Raw genomic sequence first — 20,052 nt, 5'->3', positions numbered from 1 at the left:
GAGTGCCAGGTAGGGGTAGGGAATAGAGAAATAAGACAGATAAGTCAGATATCCAATTCCAGCATATGTGACTCTATAATCATTGCCTACTCCAGGCAGCCCTCCAGCATTCTTGATAATGAACTCCTGGCCTTTATAGTGGGCAAGTGGATACCTCTCATTTCCCACCCTCATCCCTGCCACGTTGAATATTACATTTAGTTTCTATATATAGTAGCTAAGGGGTAGCTGACTTTAAAGATCACCAGCATAAGTAGTTCACAGCCCCTCCCCCATCCTTGCAGAGTATTTCAGAAACTAAAAAAGCCAGCTGTCCAGAGAAGAAATCTGATCTCTGAGTTGTTTAGGATGAGGGTTTGTTCAGTCTATCCAGTTCAGATCCTTGCAGCTGTCTATCGCCCTACTTCTTCCATTTTCATTACCTTAGTTTGGATAGCAATTCCTTCTCCCTCCCTAGTCAGTCCAAAAAGTAAGCTGCTGAGTTATTGGGAAAGAAGGCTAACAAAGCCATGGGGGTGAAGAAGGAATAGAGAAAAAACTTTTGAAGGCTACTGATCCACAGGGGAGGGGAGTTGGAGAGATAACTGAGAGAAAAAGATTTAGAAACATGTTTTGTAGAATAACATAATCTTGAGACATTTTAAGATATTGCAACCAAGGAATTTAGCCATGTTATGTTTTTGCTGCCATAGGCATAGCTGGATCATCAACTTATAGTACTGGCCAAGTAAAATTAACACAAGGATTGATTGCATCTGTACATCAGTACCAGTCCACTCTACATTTAATTCAAAATCTTTTTTTTTTTTTTTTAAAGAGAGAGTGAGAGAGAGAGGGGGTGAGAGAGAGCATTTTTAATATTTATTTTTTTTAGTTTTCGGCAGACACAACATCTTTGTTTGTATGTGGTGCTGAGGGCCGCACACATGCCAGGCCAGCGCGATTCGCTTGAGCCACATCCCCAGCCCTAATTCAAAATCTTGAGGTCCATACAAGTACTCTTCTCAGATATACCCACATACATACACATTTTTATGGCAAACTTGGTTTTTCTCTCAACCACATGAGGCCATATCAAAGAGAAGTTTATTTAAAAATGTAAGATTCCTCCAACCCAATTAATCAAGTGACTTTTTTTTTTTTTTTTATACTGGGGATTGAACCCAGGGGGCTTTACCACTGAGCTACATCCCCAGCTCCAGCCCTTTTTATTTTGAGACAGGGTCTCACTAAGTTGCTTAGGACCTTGCTAAATGTTTAAGGCTGACTGTGAACTTGAGATCATCCTGCCTCAAGGATGGGATTACATGCTTGTACCACCATACGTGACTTGAGTGACTTTAAAACAGTAGTTTGTTACATATACAGTGAGATACATTTTTTTAAATATCTTTTTTTTTTTTAGAGAGAGAGAATTTTTTTAATATTTATTTTTTAGTTTTCGGCAGACACAACATCTTTGTTGGTATGTGGTGCTGAGGATCGAACCCGGGCCGCACGCATGCCAGGCGAGCACGCTACCGCTTGAGCCACATCCCCAGCCCTAAAGTGAGATATATTCTAATTACAAAAAATAAGTGCAGAAATATTTTTAAATAATCATTAGTGGTAGTATTGGTATTTTCTGAAACTATTGTGAGATAAAACAAATGGGTACTAATGTTGTTGGTATTTTTGAGAATCAGGATTAAAGATAAAGAGGTACTGATTTATGTTGATGAAGTTAAATGAAAACTCTAATTTAAAATTTAAATTGCAAGGCTAATTGAGTTCATGCTATATTTTATCCAAAATGTTTTATTTGCCTTATCTTGAAAAGAACAAGAAACAATGACCCAATAATAGCAATGAATGCCTCCAGTGTCCAGATGATGATATTTAAATACTATCTCCCAGTATTTCCTACTAAAAGGGGACTCTAGGACTCCTTGGAGAAACAGCTGATTCCAGATTTGGAATTGTCCAAGATAAACTAGAAAAAATACAATATAATATAATTTTAATAGTTTTTTAAAACTATTATTTTAAGTTTTTAAAAATAATTCAGGAGGCAACTAGAATACAATAGTTACTACCAACCAAAGATGAGACTATTTGATTATCAAAATGGATTGAGACACTTCAAATACATTTATATCCATGAGCTCACAATGATACTTACAAGTATAAACTCATTGATCATTTTTGGAAAATATTAGCAGATCATCTCATTATTTTGAAAACTGCTAGTATTTGGAAATAATCAAGTATTTATCCTGTTTTTCTTATGGGAACCATATCTGAAGATGACAGGAAAATTTCTCTTTATAGACGTATTCCAGAAGGAATAACATAATTAGAATACCAGCATTTATAACTTTAAATGAGTTAGTATATCTAGGTCATGAGCAACAATGGCTATTAATTCATCACAAAAAGAGAGGTAAACATTATGTCCTCCTAATTATAGGTGCAGTTCACAATTCCACCTTGAGTGAAGTAGTAGCCTTGCAAAAACAAAACAAATTAAAAAAGACTTCAGTCTGAATTTGATTAACCCCTAGTCTAGAGCTGACTAGTAATTCACAGTAAATGCTGGAGACATCAAATGGCATCTCAGAGGTTTAAATTCATATTGGGAGAATAGCATACAGCACAAATGACCTGGATTCTTAAAACAAAACAAAAAACCAAACTTGAGACATCAAACAACTGCAGAATAATGGACTTTATTTGATCCTAATTCAAGAAAGCAAAATAAAATTATGAAACAACAGGAAATTTGAATGCTGATGAATATTTACCTCATACTTGATGATTTATAAGGAATTGTTAGTTTGAGGCCAGCGATATAGCTTAGTTGGTAGAGTGCTTGCTTTACATGCATTAAGGCCCTGGGTTCAATTCCTGGCACCCCCCCAAAAAGTTGTTGGTTTGAAAAATGGTGCTTTTTTTTTTTTAAAGAGATAATATATTGAAATATTGCAGATGAAAAATTTGCTTCCAAATAATCTGGGGTAAGGAAGAAGTGGGTGGGGTAATAATAAATAAGATTGAAATCTAGAAACATGAAATTGATAATTGTTGAAACTGTCAGCAAAATGAAAAAAATGACAGGATGGAAGCAGATTATTCTGATATTTTTCTAGATCTTTGAGTTATGTATCAAATCTAGGGCTGATCATTCCATACTTTCTTAAACCTGCCTATGAGATTCAGAGTAATTTTCCTCACTCTGTAATCATCAATGATTTCAAATACACCAATGTAATCATGGACAATGACTTTGGAGCATAGCCTAAGAAGAACCTGGTGTTTGCCTCCCTTTTTGGAATTATTGGTTTCTTGAGAGCATCAGCCAAGGCATTTATGAGCTCTGTTATGGCAGTATGGAAAGATGGTGGAAAGAGCTAATATATATTCACATATAAATATATGTAAAGAGTTAAAATATTCATATCTATGTATATATAAACACAAAAAATGCACACATGCATACTTTCAGAAGAGAGCTTATTTGGTCATTTTTGTGATTGCAGAGTAGGTCTTGACTTGATCATTAAGAACCCAGTTTTAGAGCTGGGGATGTGGCTCAAGCAGTAGCACACTTGCCTGGCATGTGTGCGGCAGCACCACATACAAACAAAGATGTTGTGTCTGCCTAAAACTGAAAAATAAATATTGAAATTCTCTCTCTCTCTCTCTCAAAAAAAAAAAAAAAAAAAAACAAAACAAAAAAAAACTTGCAGCTGACTGGCACCTGATCCCCCAACCTAATGGGTCAGCTGCAAGTTTCTTTAAAAAAAAAAAACAAAAACAGTTTTAGGGGTGGGATTGTGGCTAAGTGGTAGAACCTTTGCCTAGCATGTGTGAGGCACAGGGTTTGATTCTCAGCACTGCATATGAATGAAATAGAGGTCCATTGAAAACTAAGAAATATTTTTTAAAAAGTTTTAAAGAAAAGAAATACACACACAATCCTTTGTAACCCCTAAAACAATGGTCTTCTGAAAGATTGTTCCTATTTGTTCTGATCTGAGCAGAATCACAATAGGATCAATTTTGTATAAATGTCTAGACCTTTTTTTTTTTGTATTTTGTATAAATGTCTATCTAGCTAGAGCTCACACTTTTCAGGCAATCAAACCTTGTACATAAGGATAAAAGTCAAAGAACTGTCAATAAATGCAGTAACTTTGATATTTCTATTGTATTTTTCTAGAAGAGAATGAAGAGGATTACAGACATCTGTGAAAGAATAAGCTTTGCTTCATGATTTCTGTTCCTCACTTAAAAAAAATGCTGGACTATGAAGACTAAACTGGTAACTTGAAAATCAACTACCTGGCATATATTTTAAGACAATTGTTCAATATAAGAAGGCTAAGTTTGGAATAGGTAAGACTGGTTTTTTATTTTTTTGAAATATGGAATAAATTATACTAGTAATAATTACCAAACTTAGACTTCTATTCTCAGATAAACTATTGTTCCGGATTTAAATATAAGTAAAAACATGTTCAAACAAACCAAAACTTGAAGGCATTTTCCACCAATAGATCCTTACTAAAAGAACTGTTGGGAGCTGGGCATGGTGGCTCTCACCTGTAAGCCCCGCTACTTGGGAAACTGAGGCAAGAGGATTATAAGTTTGAGGTCAGCCTTAGCAATTTAGCAAGAACCTGTTACAAAGAATAAAAGGGACTGACATACATGTGTATGTATGTGAATATGTGTATGTGTGTGTGTGTGTGTGTTCCTTCTGCTGTGTCAGAATATATGTATATTTGAGCTGAGTCTCATTATGTTGCCCAATCTGGCTCCAAACTCTTGTGCTCAAGGGATTCCTTTGTCTCTACAGGCACATGCCACCTCATCTAACTAAAGAGATTGTTATTATTTTATTGAGGCTTTGATTATGTTTGGTAGAGCCAGCTCACCAGTGGCTCCTGGGAGCTACAGACCTTAACAACATCTGAAAAAAAGTATTATTCCTTACTGATGAGATCTTGATTGTGAAGGTGGAATGTGAGTATCTGGTAAAGGTATTGGCAGTGAAAATAATGAGAGAGAAACAGTAGGATTACTTAGAATTCAGTTGTGGCAGAATATATTGAGATGTGTCACGAGACCTTGAATATAGAATAACCCAAATCTTTAGGCTTTCTTGTCTTCAGGATTCCTCAGTTGAGCCCCATTGACATTATGGGAGGGACAATTCTTTGTTTACCATGCAGAACATTTAGCATTCTTGTCCCCTCTCCCCCACCCAGTGCCAGCTGCATGTGCAGACACTGTAAATCTTAAAAGTGATTCAATATAGCTCTTTTTTTTTCTTTTTTCTTTTGGCACTGGGGATTGAACTCAGTGGTGCATTATCACTGAGCCACATCCCTCGACTTACTTTCTTTCTTTATTTTTGAGACAGGGTCTCACTAAGTTGCTTAGGGCTTCGCTAAATTGCTGAAATTAACTTCAAACTGGTGATCCTCCTGCCTCAGCCTCCCGAGTTCCTGGGATTACAAGCGTGCCCCATTGATTCTATATATTTCAACCTACCTACCTGCTTGAAGAAGTTAATACCACTCAATAGAGGAATACTACTAGCTATTGTTAATCCTAGATTTCTCACACTGTGACCTAAACTGGCTTAGTAGAAGTTTTTTCACTGTATGGAAGACTTTAGGGATAGTTTATTTTGAACTTTAAGGGTATGACCTTCCAAATACTCTCACATAACAGAGGTGGTTATTCCTCTTAATTTATATACTTGGCTTCTCTCTGGAGCCGCTCCAGAACAGGACCACACAAAAGTAAACCTCAGCCTCTTTACCTGTAGAATCTGGTTTTATTAAGAGCTCTAGGACTTTCTTGCACCCTAGTCCAACCATAACTGCGCTGCTTTGAGCTGTTTGACACTTTGGGTGTTGTGGTATGAATTCATATTAGGAAAAGGGGCTTTATTACTAAAATGGATTGAAAGCTCAATGGATTTAATATATAATTCTTTTAAAAAAATATTTATATTTTAGGTATAGATTGTCACAACACGATACTTTTATTTTTATGTGGTGCTGAGGATCGAACCCCAGTCTCGCCTGTGCGAGGCAAGCTCTTTACTGCTGAGCCACAATTCCAGCCCTATAATTCTTTTTTTAATATTTATTTTTTAGGTGTAGTTGGACACAATACCTTTATTTAATTAATTATTTTATTTTGGGTGCTGAGGATCAAACCCAAGGCCTTGCACGTGCTAGGCAAGCTTTCTACACTGAGCTACAACCCCAGCCCCAATATATAATTCTTGTTTGTTTTGTTTCATGGTACTAGAGATTGAAACCAGGGACTTTCACATGCTAAGCAAGCACTGAGCTACATCCTTAGCCTTTGTTAAGACTGGATATCACTAAACTGCACAGGCTGGCTTTAAACTTATGCTCCTCTAGCCTTAGCCTCCTGAGTAGCTGGGATTACAGGCATGGGCTACCAAACCCAGAAGATTAATTGAAGGTACATTTTTGGTGCCAGAGTCTTTTTTTTTTTTCTAAATATTTATTTCTTGGTTGTAGTTGGACACAAAGAAAAAGAAACTTTATGCTGTCTTGTGCTTTAATGAGAGCCTCTCCTTAAGCTTTTTATTTTTCATGGTTTTAGTTGTAGATGGATACAGTATTTTTATGTGGTGTTGAGGATAGAATCCAGTGCCTCACACATGTGGCTCTACCACTGAGCCCCAGCCCCAGCCACAGCCCAAGGTGCTAGAGTCTTTATAATGCAAGTACTTCTCCTGTGCCCTCATCTCAGAAGAATTCATATTATCTTGGAAGTTGGGTGGGCATAGAAGACATCTAGGCTGTTAAATCACACAGCAGGATATCCGCTCAATATGTCAGGCATTTTAGGTTCCTTGGATATAGATTATTCCAATTTTCAGAGTCTATGAGATACAATGAGGTGAACTCCAGCCTGTCGATTACCACCTATTGGGTTTACTTGCTGAGTTTTTAGTTATATGGTATAGAATATATCCACCCAGCCATTCCTCAGAAGGACTTTGGGATTTCAGGACTCCTGGGTATATACAGTCCTGTTCTCTTGGAGAGTTCTTGATAGACTTATTATAAGCTGTGGATAAAACAACCACATCAGACTGGCAAGAGAAACTGCATGAATAACTAAGGCCATTAGAATTGACCTCTAATGCTTTTTGGGTTTTTGCCCCCATTTATTGCTAATAAGAAAAATTTGTGTTATCTAGGACTGTATGTTAGCCACTATTAGGAATAGTGTCTGTCATTCTCATCAAATGTTTGTTTTTATCTTGTGTTCCACCTTAGGTGTGTGTGTGTGTGTGTGTGTGTGTGTGTGTGTGTGTGTGTGTGTGTGTGAATTACTGGAGATTGAACCCAGGGATTGAACCCTTTTGTTTTTATTTTGAGACAGGGACTTGCTAAATGGCTGAAGCTGAACCAGAACTTGTGATCTTCCTGCCTCAGGCTCTCCAGTTGTTAGAATTACAGGTAGGTACCACACTGCTCCCAGCAGACTTGGACTATATTAATTAACCAAAATTAACTTGGATCTTGGTGCCATTCCAGGAACATTCTGTTAGTTGGCCCAATTCAATCCTGCAAATGTTGGCCAATCACTTAAAATTTGCTAAAAATATGTAACAGAGTAACAGAATTAAGGCCTTTCAGGATGTCTCAATCTTTCTATGGAGACAAAATAACTCAACAATTGAATGTGAGACAAAAGTAATAATAATAGTGCTTCCTGGAAAAAATACACTTTTTTTTTTGATGCCAGGGTTCAAACCCAGGGCTTCCATGCATGCTAGGCAAATATTCTACCAATAAACTATACCCCTAACTCCCTTCATTGTTTTTTATTGTGTTTTAAAAACATAAAGTTCACATTTTCAACTGTTTTAAAATGTATAATTCAATGACATTTAGTATAATGAAAATATTGTGTAACTATCACCATAATATTTTCATCACCCCAAAACAAAACACTGTATTCATTACTTTGTCACTCTACAACCTCTGGCAACCACCAATCTGCTTTCTCTATATATAGATTTACCTATTCTGGACATTTCATATAAATGGAATTATATAAGAAGTGACATTTGTGTCTGGCTTCTCTCATTCAGCATGATGTTTCTGAGATTTATCCAAGTTATAGCTGGATCACTACTTCATTCCTTCTTATGGCTGTATAATATGCCATTGTATTTATGTAACAGTTTGTTTATCCATTCATCACTCTTTCTCTCTCTTTTATTTATTTTTTTGTATTGGGGATTGAGCCTAGGGGCACTTTACCACTGAGCTACATCCACAGCTTTTTTTTTTTTTTGAGACAGCATCTCTCTAAATTGCTGAGGGTCTCCCTAAATTGCCCGACCAGGCCTTTAACTTGGAATCCTCCTTCCTCGGCCTCTAGAGTCACCAGGATTACACGCATTCACCGCCTTCACCACTGTGCCTGGCTCACTCATCTCTTTAAGAACATCTGGACTGTTTCCACCTTTCAACTATTAGTAGTAGCACTGTTGGAAACATGCACATACAAGTGTTTGTTTGAGTACCTGTTTTCAGTTCTTTGGGGTATATACCCGGAGTGGAATTACTGAGTCATATTCTATATTTAGTTTTTTGAGGAACTGCCAAACAGTCTTTCAGGCAGCTGCACCTTTTATATTCCCACAAGTAGTACACAAGGTTATAATTTCTCCTTATCCTCATTAGCACTACTTTCTATTTTTTAATTTATAGCCATCTTGAAAGGTATAAAGTGGTATCTTATTGTGATCTTATTTTAATTTCTCTAATTCCTGAACTTCTTCTCCTCTGCTTGTTGACCATCTGAATGTCTTTTTTTTTTTTGAAACAGGGAAAAAAGAACACACAAAATTTATTACATGCCTAAGATATGGGAGTATTAAATTCCATTTGAATATACTAAATAGACATTGGAAAAATGTCTACTAAAGCCCTTTGCTCGTATTAAAAGTCAAGCTGGGGCTGTGGCTGTGGCTCGGGGTAGAGTGCTTGCCTGGCACATATAGGGCATTGGGTTCGATCCCCAGCACACATAAAAATAAATTATAAGGTATTATGTCCATCTACAACAAAAATATTTTTAAAAAATCAGGCTATTTGTCTTTTTGTTGGTGAATTATTTTCTCTTCATTCTTAAAAAATATTTTCACTATATCTAGGAATCTAGGTTGACAGTCTTTTCTTGTAGTACTTGAAAAATTTTGTGTCTTCTGGCCTCTATGGCTTTTAATAAGAAATCTGCTGTCATTCAAATCATTTTTCCTCTCAGTGCTTTCGACGCTTGTTTTATTACTTTTAGCTTTTGACAGTTTCTCTGAGGTGCATGCATTTGTTTGGGGTTATTCTGTTTGGGTTTCACTCAGTTTCTTGAACCTGTAGGTTCTGTGCTCTGCCAAATTTGGGGAGTGTTTAGACATTATTTCTTTCAGTATTTTTATCAGCTTTGTTCTCTTTAGTTTCTCCATCTGGAAATTTGATGACACAGATGTTAAATCTTTTGTTGTAACCTCACAAGTCCCAAAGTCCTTTTGCTCTGTTTTTATTTTTTTTTAAAGAGAATTTTAATATTTATTTTTTTTAGTTATCGCAGACACAACATCTTTGTTTGTATGTGGTGCTGAGGATCGAACCCACGCATGCATGCCAGGCGAGTGTGCTACCGCTTGAGCCACATCCCCATCCCTTGCTCTGTTTTTAGATTGGTTGACATCTATTGTTATGTTTTCCAGTTCACTGATTCTTCCCCTGTCCCCTCCATTTAAGCTCTTGAATGAGGATTTTTTTTTTTTTGGTGGGGGAGGAGTTATGACTTTAACAATTAGTGGTTAGTTCTCTTTTCAAAGTGGTAATCGGTACATAGGCAACTGAAGTATAGAGTTTGGTGACTCTTCATCCTCATTACAGTCTCTGGACAACTGTACAAAGAAACTGTGAGACATTCCTTATTACTTTGGCCAGCTTTGTTGAACCTGGTATCAGTGCACATTTTGAGTCTCCATCTCTTTCTTTTTTTAATTTTTTTGGTACCAGGGATTGAACCCAGAGATACTTAATCACTGAGCCAAAAACCCAGCTTTTTTATTGTTAATTTTAAGACAGGATCTTGCTAAATTGTTGACTCTGGCTTTGAATTTATGATCCTTCTGCCTCAGGCACCGTAGTTGCTGGGCTTACAGGTGTGGGCCACCACATCTGCCCCTGCCTTTTTTTTTTTTTTTAATTTTAACATTTATTTATTTTTTCTTAGTTCTCGGCGGACACAACATCTTCGTTTGTATGTGGTGCTGAGGATCGAACCCAGGCCGCTTTTTTTTCCTGTACTGATATTTTTATATCTTTGCTGGAAACTTCTATTTTTTTTTTCATTTGTTTCAAGCATTCAAGCATGCTCATAATTGTTTGTTGAAGCTTTGTTTTTCACTTTTGTTTTCCTGTGCTAGGGATCAAACACTGAGCCTCAGTCATCCTAGGTAAGCACTCTACCACTAGGTTACGTCCCAACCCCTGCTGAAGCATTTTTATAATGACTGCTTTAACATGTATGTCAGTCCATTGTGGGTGGCATATACCTGCAGTCCCAGCTCCTTGGGAGGCTGAGGTAGGAGGATCATGAGCCTAGGAGTTTGAGGCCAGCCTGGGCCTTGAACTAGACCCTGTGTCAAAAAAGAAAAAAAAAATTCAGATAGTTCTGTCATCAGTTTGAGATTTTCTTCATTGTTATTGTGATGAATGCTTTTTGAATGAAACCTGGGCATTTTGGGTATTATTACAATGCTGGACCTCATTTAAACTTTTGTTTTGGTTAGTTTCTCTGATATTGCTCAGACAGAAGAAGGATGGTGTGCTTGTGCCAGGTAGGTAGGTAGAAATCTAGCAGTTATTGTTCAAATGTTTTCTTTTGCTATGTTGCCTCATTTGGCTAGAGAGCTTTTGTTAGTTTTTTTTTTTTTCCTTTTGGCTGTTCCTTTTGGTACTTACAGGTTGCTGTCTTCTTCAGTTCCAAATTTGGAACATGAGGAAAAAAGAAAGCCAGGGAAAAACGCCTAATGTCTTTCCTTGGATTCTGAGGCCCTGGGGGGGGTGTTGTTTTGTTTTTTGTATTTTGTGGTCCTGGGGATTGAACTCAGGGTAGTATTACTACTTAATTATATCCCCAGACTTTTAAGTTTTATTTTGAGTCAGGATTTTGCTAAATTGCCCAGGCTGGACTCAAATTGAGGATCCTCCTGCCTCAGACTCCAGAGTAGATGGAATTACAGGCCTGGCCCCTCATGTGCAGTTTATGTTTTTATATGTTATGTTCAGGTTTTTTACTTGCATTAGTAGGAGGAGTAGGGAAAAAAACATCTACTCAATCTTTCCAGAGCTATTCTCTTTTGTTCATATTTTTTTCACTAGCCTTTAAGCTATGTAATATCTATTCTAGCACAGAATCTAAGTGTTTGAAACCAGGACAAAAAGAAACAGGATGCAGAGTGAAATAAATTAATCATTCATTTCTCCCATCCAGTTTTTGGTATGGTGCCAAAAAGAAGAAGAAACTTTATGCTGTCTGATGCTTTAGTGAGAGTCTCTCTTTAAGCTTTTTAATTTTAATTTTTTTTTGTTTTTAGTTGTAGATGGATACAATATTTTTATTTTATTTATTTATTTTTAATGTGGTGCTGAGAATCAAACCCAGTGCCTCACACGTGCTAGGCATGCGCTCTACCACTGAGCCCCAGCCCCAGCCCAATCTTTTTTTTCCATATTTTTTATGCACTATAGTTGTACATTATGATGGGACTTGTTACAAGTTGTACATGCACACAGTGTAACAATATAACTTGGCCAATATCCCTCCCTAACACTTGCCCCTCTCCCTCTCCGCCTCTAAGTAAACCTTTCTTTCTTCTTCTTTTCCCCCCTTCTTCTGGGTGCTAGGGCTTAAACCCAGCCTCGCACTTGCCAGGCAAGGCCTCCACACCGAGCATCCGCAGCCCTCCTGACCTTTGGTGCGGAGAAAGGCTGAGAGCCGGCTCTCCTGTGTTACAAACTTACCGTAGGCGGAGAAAAGGCACTGTGGACCCAAACAGGCTGTGTCCTGCCTGTGACAAAGGGGAATAACACGTACCAACCCTAAAACGTTGTTCTGAAGTTGGTATAGCCGCCACCCCCACCGCACCCATGACACCGCCTCGCTGCCACTCGCTGCGACTGGGGCAGGGTGGCTGTCCGGCGGGACGGTGGGGTGGAGCAGGAGCTCTGTGACTCCTCGGGAAGTGGGGCTCTTGGGCTCCCTGAAGACAGGATTGCAGGAGTCTTGAGTGTTTGTGGAAAAAAGTGTGCACCGTTCAGTTACTCTTCCCCCTGATTTCTGGCATTTAATCTAAGGCCATAGGAATGTAGAGATTGCATGAATGAAATATTTTTAATATTTCAACACTGATACGTTAAAAGTAAAACAACAAAAAGACCCCCCATAATCCTGCATATCTGTGGTCATTGTTTTGTATCAGGCCCTGCAGATCTGTACACATCACTGATGATTCAATTTTTTAATACTATTTTTATTCATTATCAAATTATTTTCTGGGTGTCAGTGACACTTTAAAATTTTTCTGTTTGAACTGGAGCACAGAGATAGTCACTTTGTGGTCATCTGACATTACACATACAGAGCACAATTTTTCATATCTCTGGTTGTATACATAGTGTATTCTCACCAATTCGGGTCTTCATACCTCTACTTATAATAATCAAGTTCTTGTTTTTAATTTTTTTCAAATCTACAGGGAAGTTGGAAGTATTATATGATTATGGCGCACCTTTGATCCATTGCCAACATTTTGTCACATTTGCTTCTTTTTCTCTCAGAGGGTTGACTGCAGTTCCTTCAGTTTGGCACATTCCCGAATATTCTTTCTTCCCCCCACTCCCCTTCCTCTTGGAGCTCAGATACAATGCATTTCTCTTAGTTTTCTGGAGTTAGAACTTTCTGGGTACCAAGAGCCTTAGGCTTAGGCTGAAGGACTTTCACTTATTCATTCACACCCAGGATTGGACTCAGGGCCCTTAAGAGCCGCATCCCCAGGCCTTTTTATATCTTTTTTAGACACAGGGTCTCACTGAGTTGCTTAGGGTTTCGCTTCAGTTGCTGAAGCTGCCTTTGAACTCTCCATCCTCCTGCCTCGGCCTCCCGAGCCGCTAGTTTACAGCTGGGTCTAAATTCACACCGCAGGAAACCAACAGCAGCAGTAACGACGAACTACAGGAGGCCCGGGGTCCCGGGCTGCTCCCAGTACATCCCTTCTGTGCCCCGGGTAGTTTTAAGCAGACACAACGGGGAACCTTGCTTTTCCACGGAGGAGCTGGAGCTTTCTCTCCAGAGTTTTTCTCTCGGTGGTCTTGGAAGCTGGATCTGGGTCCGCAGTGCTCTCCTGGCTCCAAGAGTCAAGAGAGGTTTCTCTCAAGGGCTTTACTACTTAAGAAGTGGCGGGGAAGCAGCCTCCAGGCCCAAGCCTCGCAGTTCGGGCCAAATAGGAGGCGGCCCGAGGGCGTAAGCAGGAGCATGAATTTCCTTAGACTCATATAACCCTACTGGTTACCAGCCTCCCTGGTGGTCTAGTGGTTAGGATTCGGCGCTCTCACCGCCGCGGCCCGGGTTCGATTCCCGGTCAGGGAAGGAGCTGCTTTTTATTTCCTTCCTCGGTTTCTTGTAGAAATTTGAATATTATTTCTTCTAATCACTTCTCCCATCTACCAGAAGCTTAAATTTTGAAAATGTACAAAAACGCAAAGGAAACCACAGCTTATAATTCTACCAACCTGAAACTGTGTTTAATACCCAGTTTAGGAAACAGAAAACGAAGAATTTGTGCTGTATAGGTACTATTTTTATTACCTGCTATTTTACAGTTAACAATGTATTTCTAACTTGCCAGTAGAAATAAATATTCAGAAACATATTTATCTAAGTTTTGAAAAGATGAAGTGTTTACTAGGTTTGGAATTCAAATTTACACAATAAACCTGACTTTCAATCTACCATCTATTTTCCCTCTTGATAATGCAACCACTGTTAAATTTCCTGATTATGTCACAGACTTTGTGCAAATGTTAAGTTCGTGCATATATACATACCAACGTATATATTTACACATCCTTTTCCCTCTTGCACAAACGGGAGCATTCTATCCACACTTCTCTGCACTTTGTCTTTTCTATTTAATAATATATTTTAGAAATAGATAAACTTTGTGTATATCCCTATGTATTCCTTAGGATAAATTTCTAAAAGTGGAATTTAGATCAGACATGAGAACTTCCTTATTCCTTCTTATGGTATATAGCATTTCATTGTACGGATATTCCATAATTAATTTAACTAACTTCCCACTGATGCACACTTAGGTCATTTCTAACTCTGTGCTATTACAATAACAATTTGCATATAATTTTGTACATATGTGGAATAAATGGCCAGAAATTGAAATGCTGGTTCAAAAGGCATATGCATCTGTGGATAGATACAATTTTCTTTAATAGTTGTAATACCGATTAACACTCCCACCAGCAATGTACAATGTAAAAGTAATTTTTTAAAAAAAATTATTGGTCTTAAAATCAAAATGAATTTAATCAATCTTATTTCTGAACTTTCAGGGTTTCCCCCTAAAATTTTGGTTTTACAAATAATATTTTGATGAACATTTTCATAGATAAACTTTGTGTATATCCCTATATATCCCTTAGGATAAATTTCTAAAAGTGGAATTACTACCTCATACTACCTATTCCATGGTTAAAGAATTTAACGCAAAAAAAACTATTTTAAAAACTACAAGAAAACATTAGAGAATAACATTTTAATTTTAGGCTAGGAAGGACTTTTTCAAGATAAAAGCAAAGCAGAAATCATAAAGGACAAAACGGATAGAATGGCCTATAGAATAGAAAAATTTGCCTATCTAAAAATATCATAAATAATATTAAAAGACAAATAATAAACTGTAGTCAGTAGAGAAAGCATAATACCCGATAGAAAAGAGGCAAAAGACGTAACAAATTTCAAAGCTGGTACGAATAACTGGTACGCTTATGAAAAATCATCAACCCTAGTGGTCATAACGCAAACCCAGGTAGGCGCCCGTTTTGAAGGTGAAGGAGAGGCGAAGCCTTTGAGGACGGCGGTGGTGCATCGAGTCTCCGCGCGCCCAGACCCGGGAAGGTCTCCCCCGCAGCCTTCAGTCCCAGCGTCGGCCTGAGGAACCTCCGCGTGGGTGAGGCGGCCGCAGAGCCGCGGCGGGTCCGCTGGATTTCAGATGCTCCCTTCGCGAAGAAGACGGAAGGAACTGGGATTGACTTTCCTTAAATCTGTCAAGTTTCTCTTCGCTTTTCTTTGGCTTCCTAGTGGAAATTTCTCCTAATGTCAATCTCAAAATGAACAGGAAATTGCGGAGCAAGACCGCCCAGGGAGTTCTCATAGGGCGGCCAGGGAGCGGAGGCGCCAGAGCGCGTTGGTGGTATAGTGGTGAGCATAGCTGCCTTCCAAGCAGTTGACCCGGGTTCGATTCCCGGCCAACGCAGGCCTTTGCTTTTTTCCCACTCGCCCCCACGCCCCCAGCTTCGGAGCGAACAGCAAATTAGCGGGCAAAGCCGTTAACCTCGATTGTCCTTGTCCCCCGTCCCGGGCAAGCTGGCCGAGCCACAGTTCTCCTAGGGCCCTCCGTGGGGATGTGTCTGAAGGAGTTTGTTTTTCTGACTCTTTGGAGGCGAGCCTGATTCACTAAGGGTCAGGACAAGTCCGTGGACACAAGGGCTCAGGCCCGCGAGCTCGGGCGCTGCTTGCCAAGGTGAGGGCGGGAACCGGCGCCCAGGAAGGTCCCCGCCTGCCCCGCGGCTCGCCAGCCGCTCTCCTTCCGATGCCCCCACCCAGGGCACAGGCCTGGGGCTGAGTAGGGAACTGCGGGCCGGGCGGCCGGCTCTTTGGAGAGGTAGAGGAGGGGAGCTTCTCCCTCCCGAGCCTCAGTCGGTCGGGGTCTGCGGCTGCCGCCTCCACCTCAGGTCAGCACCTGGGGGCGGCGGCCCCGCCCAGGACCTCAGAATCCTGCTGGATGCCGCAGCAAGACCGTTGAAGAGGAGCTGCCAGTGCGCGAGGACTCGGCCGATGGGGTGGAACCGCGGGGGCAGGGCTTATATTTCAAGGAGCGCTAAATCTGGCCCCAGTTCGCTGCCTCGAGAGTGGCGCGCCGTGATCGTATAGTGGTTAGTACTCTGCGTTGTGGCCGCAGCAACCTCGGTTCGAATCCGAGTCACGGCAGGTGGGCGTGTCCCCAGTTGGTGCGAGGCAGAGAGGCTTTTTTTTTTCCCCTACTTTGATCAAAAAACCACTCAAGATTGTAATCACTGGGGGGCCCTTTACTTGACCGCAGGACCCGACAACGCAGGCAATGCGATTGCAGAGGAAAGACAGACGTCCCTGCACCCGCTCCGCCCGCCCGCCCGCCTCCCAGCCCCTGAGTTCCCACAGCAGAGTCTGGGAGGCAGGCAGGGCCGCCAATCCGCCACAGCTGCGGGCTCCGTTCCTTCGCCGCCTCCTGGCCTCAGGGCTCTCAGAGGGACTCGGTTTCAGGATTTCTTCCTATGACGCCTTCAGGAGGAAAGAACTCTGAAGCAGGAGAGGACACCCGGGCGCCCGGCTAGCTCAGTCGGTAGAGCATGAGACTCTTAATCTCAGGGTCGTGGGTTCGAGCCCCACGTTGGGCGCGTGGCCTTCCTTTTTTGGCAGGGTCAGCTGACTGTGAAGCCCAACCACAGCCCCTGTTGTTTTGAACTTAATTTCGCTATTGTCCACAGATCGCCTCCACCTGCACCAATTTCCTCAAACTGGACTAGATGCCCAACTGCGAAGACCTCAGTGCTCCCGCACATCTGGCCCCCGGGGAGGCAGGCGGGGCTGGCAGCGCGGCGCCCTCTGCCCCTCCCTGGAAGGCCGGGCTGCGCGCCCCTTCCGCGGTGGGAGCCACACGTTCTTCAGCACGAGGTTAGGGAGGCGCTCAGGTGAGGGCGCTCCTGGGAGCCGGCGAGCCTTGGTCCCACGGGAGGGTGGCTGCGCGGGGAAACTCGCCCTCGCACCGTGTGTGCGCAGACACGGCGGGAAGGGTAGGAGGTCCACTGAGAGCCAGCGCTGGGGGAGCAAACCAGACTTCAGGAGAGGGGACAAAAGGAGTCCCCGGACTCTAAGGGACTGAGCCACGCTTAGCGCCGACAGCCGGGACTCGGGATGACCTGGGCATTTCCACGGTCTTGGCGCTTCCGCTCTGTGACTACCAAGAACGACCTGAAAGACCCCCGTTTCCCTGTCCAAGGAGAATCCCACGAAGCACTGGCTGCAAAAGCAAGAGGGGTTTATTGAGACACAGGCGCCTGCGGGTGCCCAGCAGAACCTCAGCCGGAGCTTTGGTGAACTGGCACACCGGGCTTGGGGATACAGAGATTTTTATAGGGTGAAGGGGCAGTTTTCACACGAGGTAAGCACTAGGTTTCTTATTAATTTTAAACCCAGCATATAGGCTACCTAAAGGGCAAAGTTGTTTTTCACTGTATGCTACTGGAAAAGAACCACATAAAAGCTACATATTTGCACTCTGGTCCTCCTGTCCCTGCTCATTCAGGCATGCCTCGGGACCTGGTCCTTTGTCCTTTCCCAACCGGTTACACCTAACTAATGATCTGAAAAACACCTCTGGTGCCTGCCTAGGTTTGCGACGTGCCTCGGTGGTTTTGCAACTAGGCCTGAGGTCTTGTTGGGCTGGGGTCTTTCAGACCCAGGTCAGACAGATTCGGGTTTCTTGGTCTATGGCGACGTAGGGGACAGCAGGCGCTGTGGGGAGCCAGGGACAAGTCTGTTCCAACGCGGAGCCTTGGTAGAGTCCACCCAGAGGTGGGAGGGAGGAACACTACTACGTGCGACTCGGCGAACCCGCAGCCATCGTTGGCGTGGGAGGGGCGTGGCCGTGGGAGGGGCGTGGCCGCGGGAGGGGCGTGGCCACGTGCGGCGCGGGAGGGCTCCTCCCTCACAGCAACTTGGGAGACAAAACGAGGGTTCGCGAACCTGAGCGCAGCCATTTCCACCTGAGTGTCTAGTGAAGGGCCCGTCAAGCGCACTGATAGGAAGACGTTTTCGGACCTGAGTGCCCCACAGCTCGGCGTCCTGCCAACCTTTACAGACACTGTTGAAAAAGAAGGGGTGAGCGAAGCCCGCTTGCGATCCGTGAAGCCGAGGTTCTGACCGCAGAGGCCGAGCATCCCGAGGGGTGGCAGCTCCAGGGAGGCTGAGGACCAGGTCCCGACCCGAGCAGAGGACTCTTAGGGGAAAAAGTACCGTTTCATTGTGCTGAGTGCAGACTTACTGAACTGGGAGAAATTGGTTATAGCTTGATAAAATAAATACCTGGGAAACTTAGCAAATGGAAAATCAAGATGATTATCACTGCCAAGGGAGAAATAGTGTACAAAAGTGATGTGGTTCATCTCTTAACATAATTTAAAGAATATATGTAATTATATATTAGTGTATTTAAAAGTATATCAGTATATTAAGATAACAATGTGGGATGACACAATATTAACATGTATGATATAGTAATAGTATAAGCATTAATTGCATCAAAATTATAAGTTTATTAGTGCATTAGAGCTCTTGATAGAAACCCAACTCATAGTTTATATGTATTGGAGAGGGAGGGATTTACTTTAAGGCATTGGCTTACATGATTGAGGAGGCTGGCAAATCCAAAATGTGCAAGCGTGGGCCAGCAGGCTGGAGACTCACGGAAGAGCTGATCTTAAAACTTGAATCTGAAGGACGTCTAGAACCAGAAGTTCTTTTTTCTTAGGACATCTGTCTTTTTCCCTTTTAAGTTCTTCAGCTGAATGGATAAGGCCTGCCCACATTATAGAGGATAATCGGTTTTACTCAAAGACTACTAATTTAAATATCAACCTTCACAGCAACATCTAGACTGGAGTTTGGCCAAATATTTTGGTCCCATAGGCTGTCCAGTTAACACATAAAATTAACCATCAGAATTGGGAAGACAGAAGAATGGGAAATGTATATGTATATATGTAGTGATAACTGTATGAGAAGCATACAAAAGAGATAAAAGTGCCGAAAATTAGAACACCAAGAAGTAATGATAATTATTTTTAGAGATGGAGATAAATAACCAATTACTGACACAAATAATTTAAAGTGGCTACCTCTAGTTTCCCCCAAATTAAAACTAGAGTGGGATGTCACTCAGTGGTAGAGCACTTGCAGTATGCACAAGGCCCTGCATTCAATCTCCAGCATAACACATGCACCCAGATTAAAAATAGGACTACCATATGATCCAGCAATCTCACTACTGGGTATACATACAAAAGATATTAAATCAGTATGTCTAAGAGACATCTGTACTCTTGTGTTTATTGCAGTACTATTCACAATAGTTAAGAAACAGAAAACTTAAGTATCCATCAACTGATGAATGGAAAAAGAAAAGGTGGTACATATATACTATAGAATACTATTCAGCCATTAAAAGAACAAAATCCTGTCATTTGTAACAATGACATGGCTAGGACTAGAGATCATTATGTTATGTGAAATAAGTTAGGCATAGAAAGGCAGTACCTCATGATCTCACACTTATGTGGAATCTAAAATCTCTCATAAGGGCTGGGGATGTGGCTCGGTGGTAGAGCATTTGCCTAGCATATATGTGTGAGGCACTGGGTTCAATTATCAGCACCACATAAAAATAAACAAAATAAAGCTGTTGTGTACATCTACAACTAAAAATAATTTTAAAAAACAAAAAAACAACCTCTGATCGAAGTTGAGAGTAAAATAATGATCACCAGAGGTTGGAGAAAGTATGAGGGAGAGATGGGGACAAATTGGTCAATGGGCATTCATTTATAGTTAGGAGAAATAAGTTCTTGTATTTCATAGAAGCACAGTAGGGTGAAT

The 20,052-nt window shown here is 41.3% G+C and overlaps 1 long non-coding RNA gene and 4 other non-coding genes across 27 annotated transcripts in view; all 5 read left to right on the top strand.

Annotated features, from left to right (window-relative positions):
* Positions 1–17,675, top strand: part of LOC106145433 (uncharacterized) — a 38,046-nt gene extending 20,371 nt beyond the window's left edge. For 18 of the 23 annotated variants that reach the window (XR_013428340.1, XR_013428335.1, XR_013428334.1 and 15 more), the window contains 2 exons: positions 4,202–4,377; positions 7,423–7,856. This is a non-coding gene — a long non-coding RNA (uncharacterized LOC106145433). Of the gene's footprint in view, positions 1–4,201; positions 4,378–7,418; positions 7,857–11,972; positions 16,798–16,886 lie in introns of those variants that run through there. The other 5 variants (XR_013428325.1, XR_013428327.1, XR_013428323.1 and 2 more) reach the window with 5 other exon arrangements.
* Trnae-cuc (transfer RNA glutamic acid (anticodon CUC)) lies at positions 13,642–13,713 on the top strand. Its single transcript has one exon. It is a non-coding gene; the product is annotated as a tRNA-Glu (tRNA).
* Trnag-ucc (transfer RNA glycine (anticodon UCC)) lies at positions 15,545–15,616 on the top strand. Its single transcript has one exon. It is a non-coding gene; the product is annotated as a tRNA-Gly (tRNA).
* Positions 16,279–16,350, top strand: Trnah-gug (transfer RNA histidin (anticodon GUG)). Its single transcript has one exon. It is a non-coding gene; the product is annotated as a tRNA-His (tRNA).
* Positions 16,724–16,796, top strand: Trnak-cuu (transfer RNA lysine (anticodon CUU)). Its single transcript has one exon. It is a non-coding gene; the product is annotated as a tRNA-Lys (tRNA).
* Positions 17,676–20,052: the final 2,377 nt, after the last annotated feature.

The sequence above is a fragment of the Ictidomys tridecemlineatus genome, chromosome 11 (assembly GCF_052094955.1).
Source record: "Ictidomys tridecemlineatus isolate mIctTri1 chromosome 11, mIctTri1.hap1, whole genome shotgun sequence".
In the NCBI taxonomy this organism is placed as follows: Eukaryota; Metazoa; Chordata; class Mammalia; order Rodentia; family Sciuridae; genus Ictidomys; species Ictidomys tridecemlineatus.
Note: the sequence above shows the minus strand (reverse complement) of the source record. Positions and strands in the feature narration are given on the sequence as shown.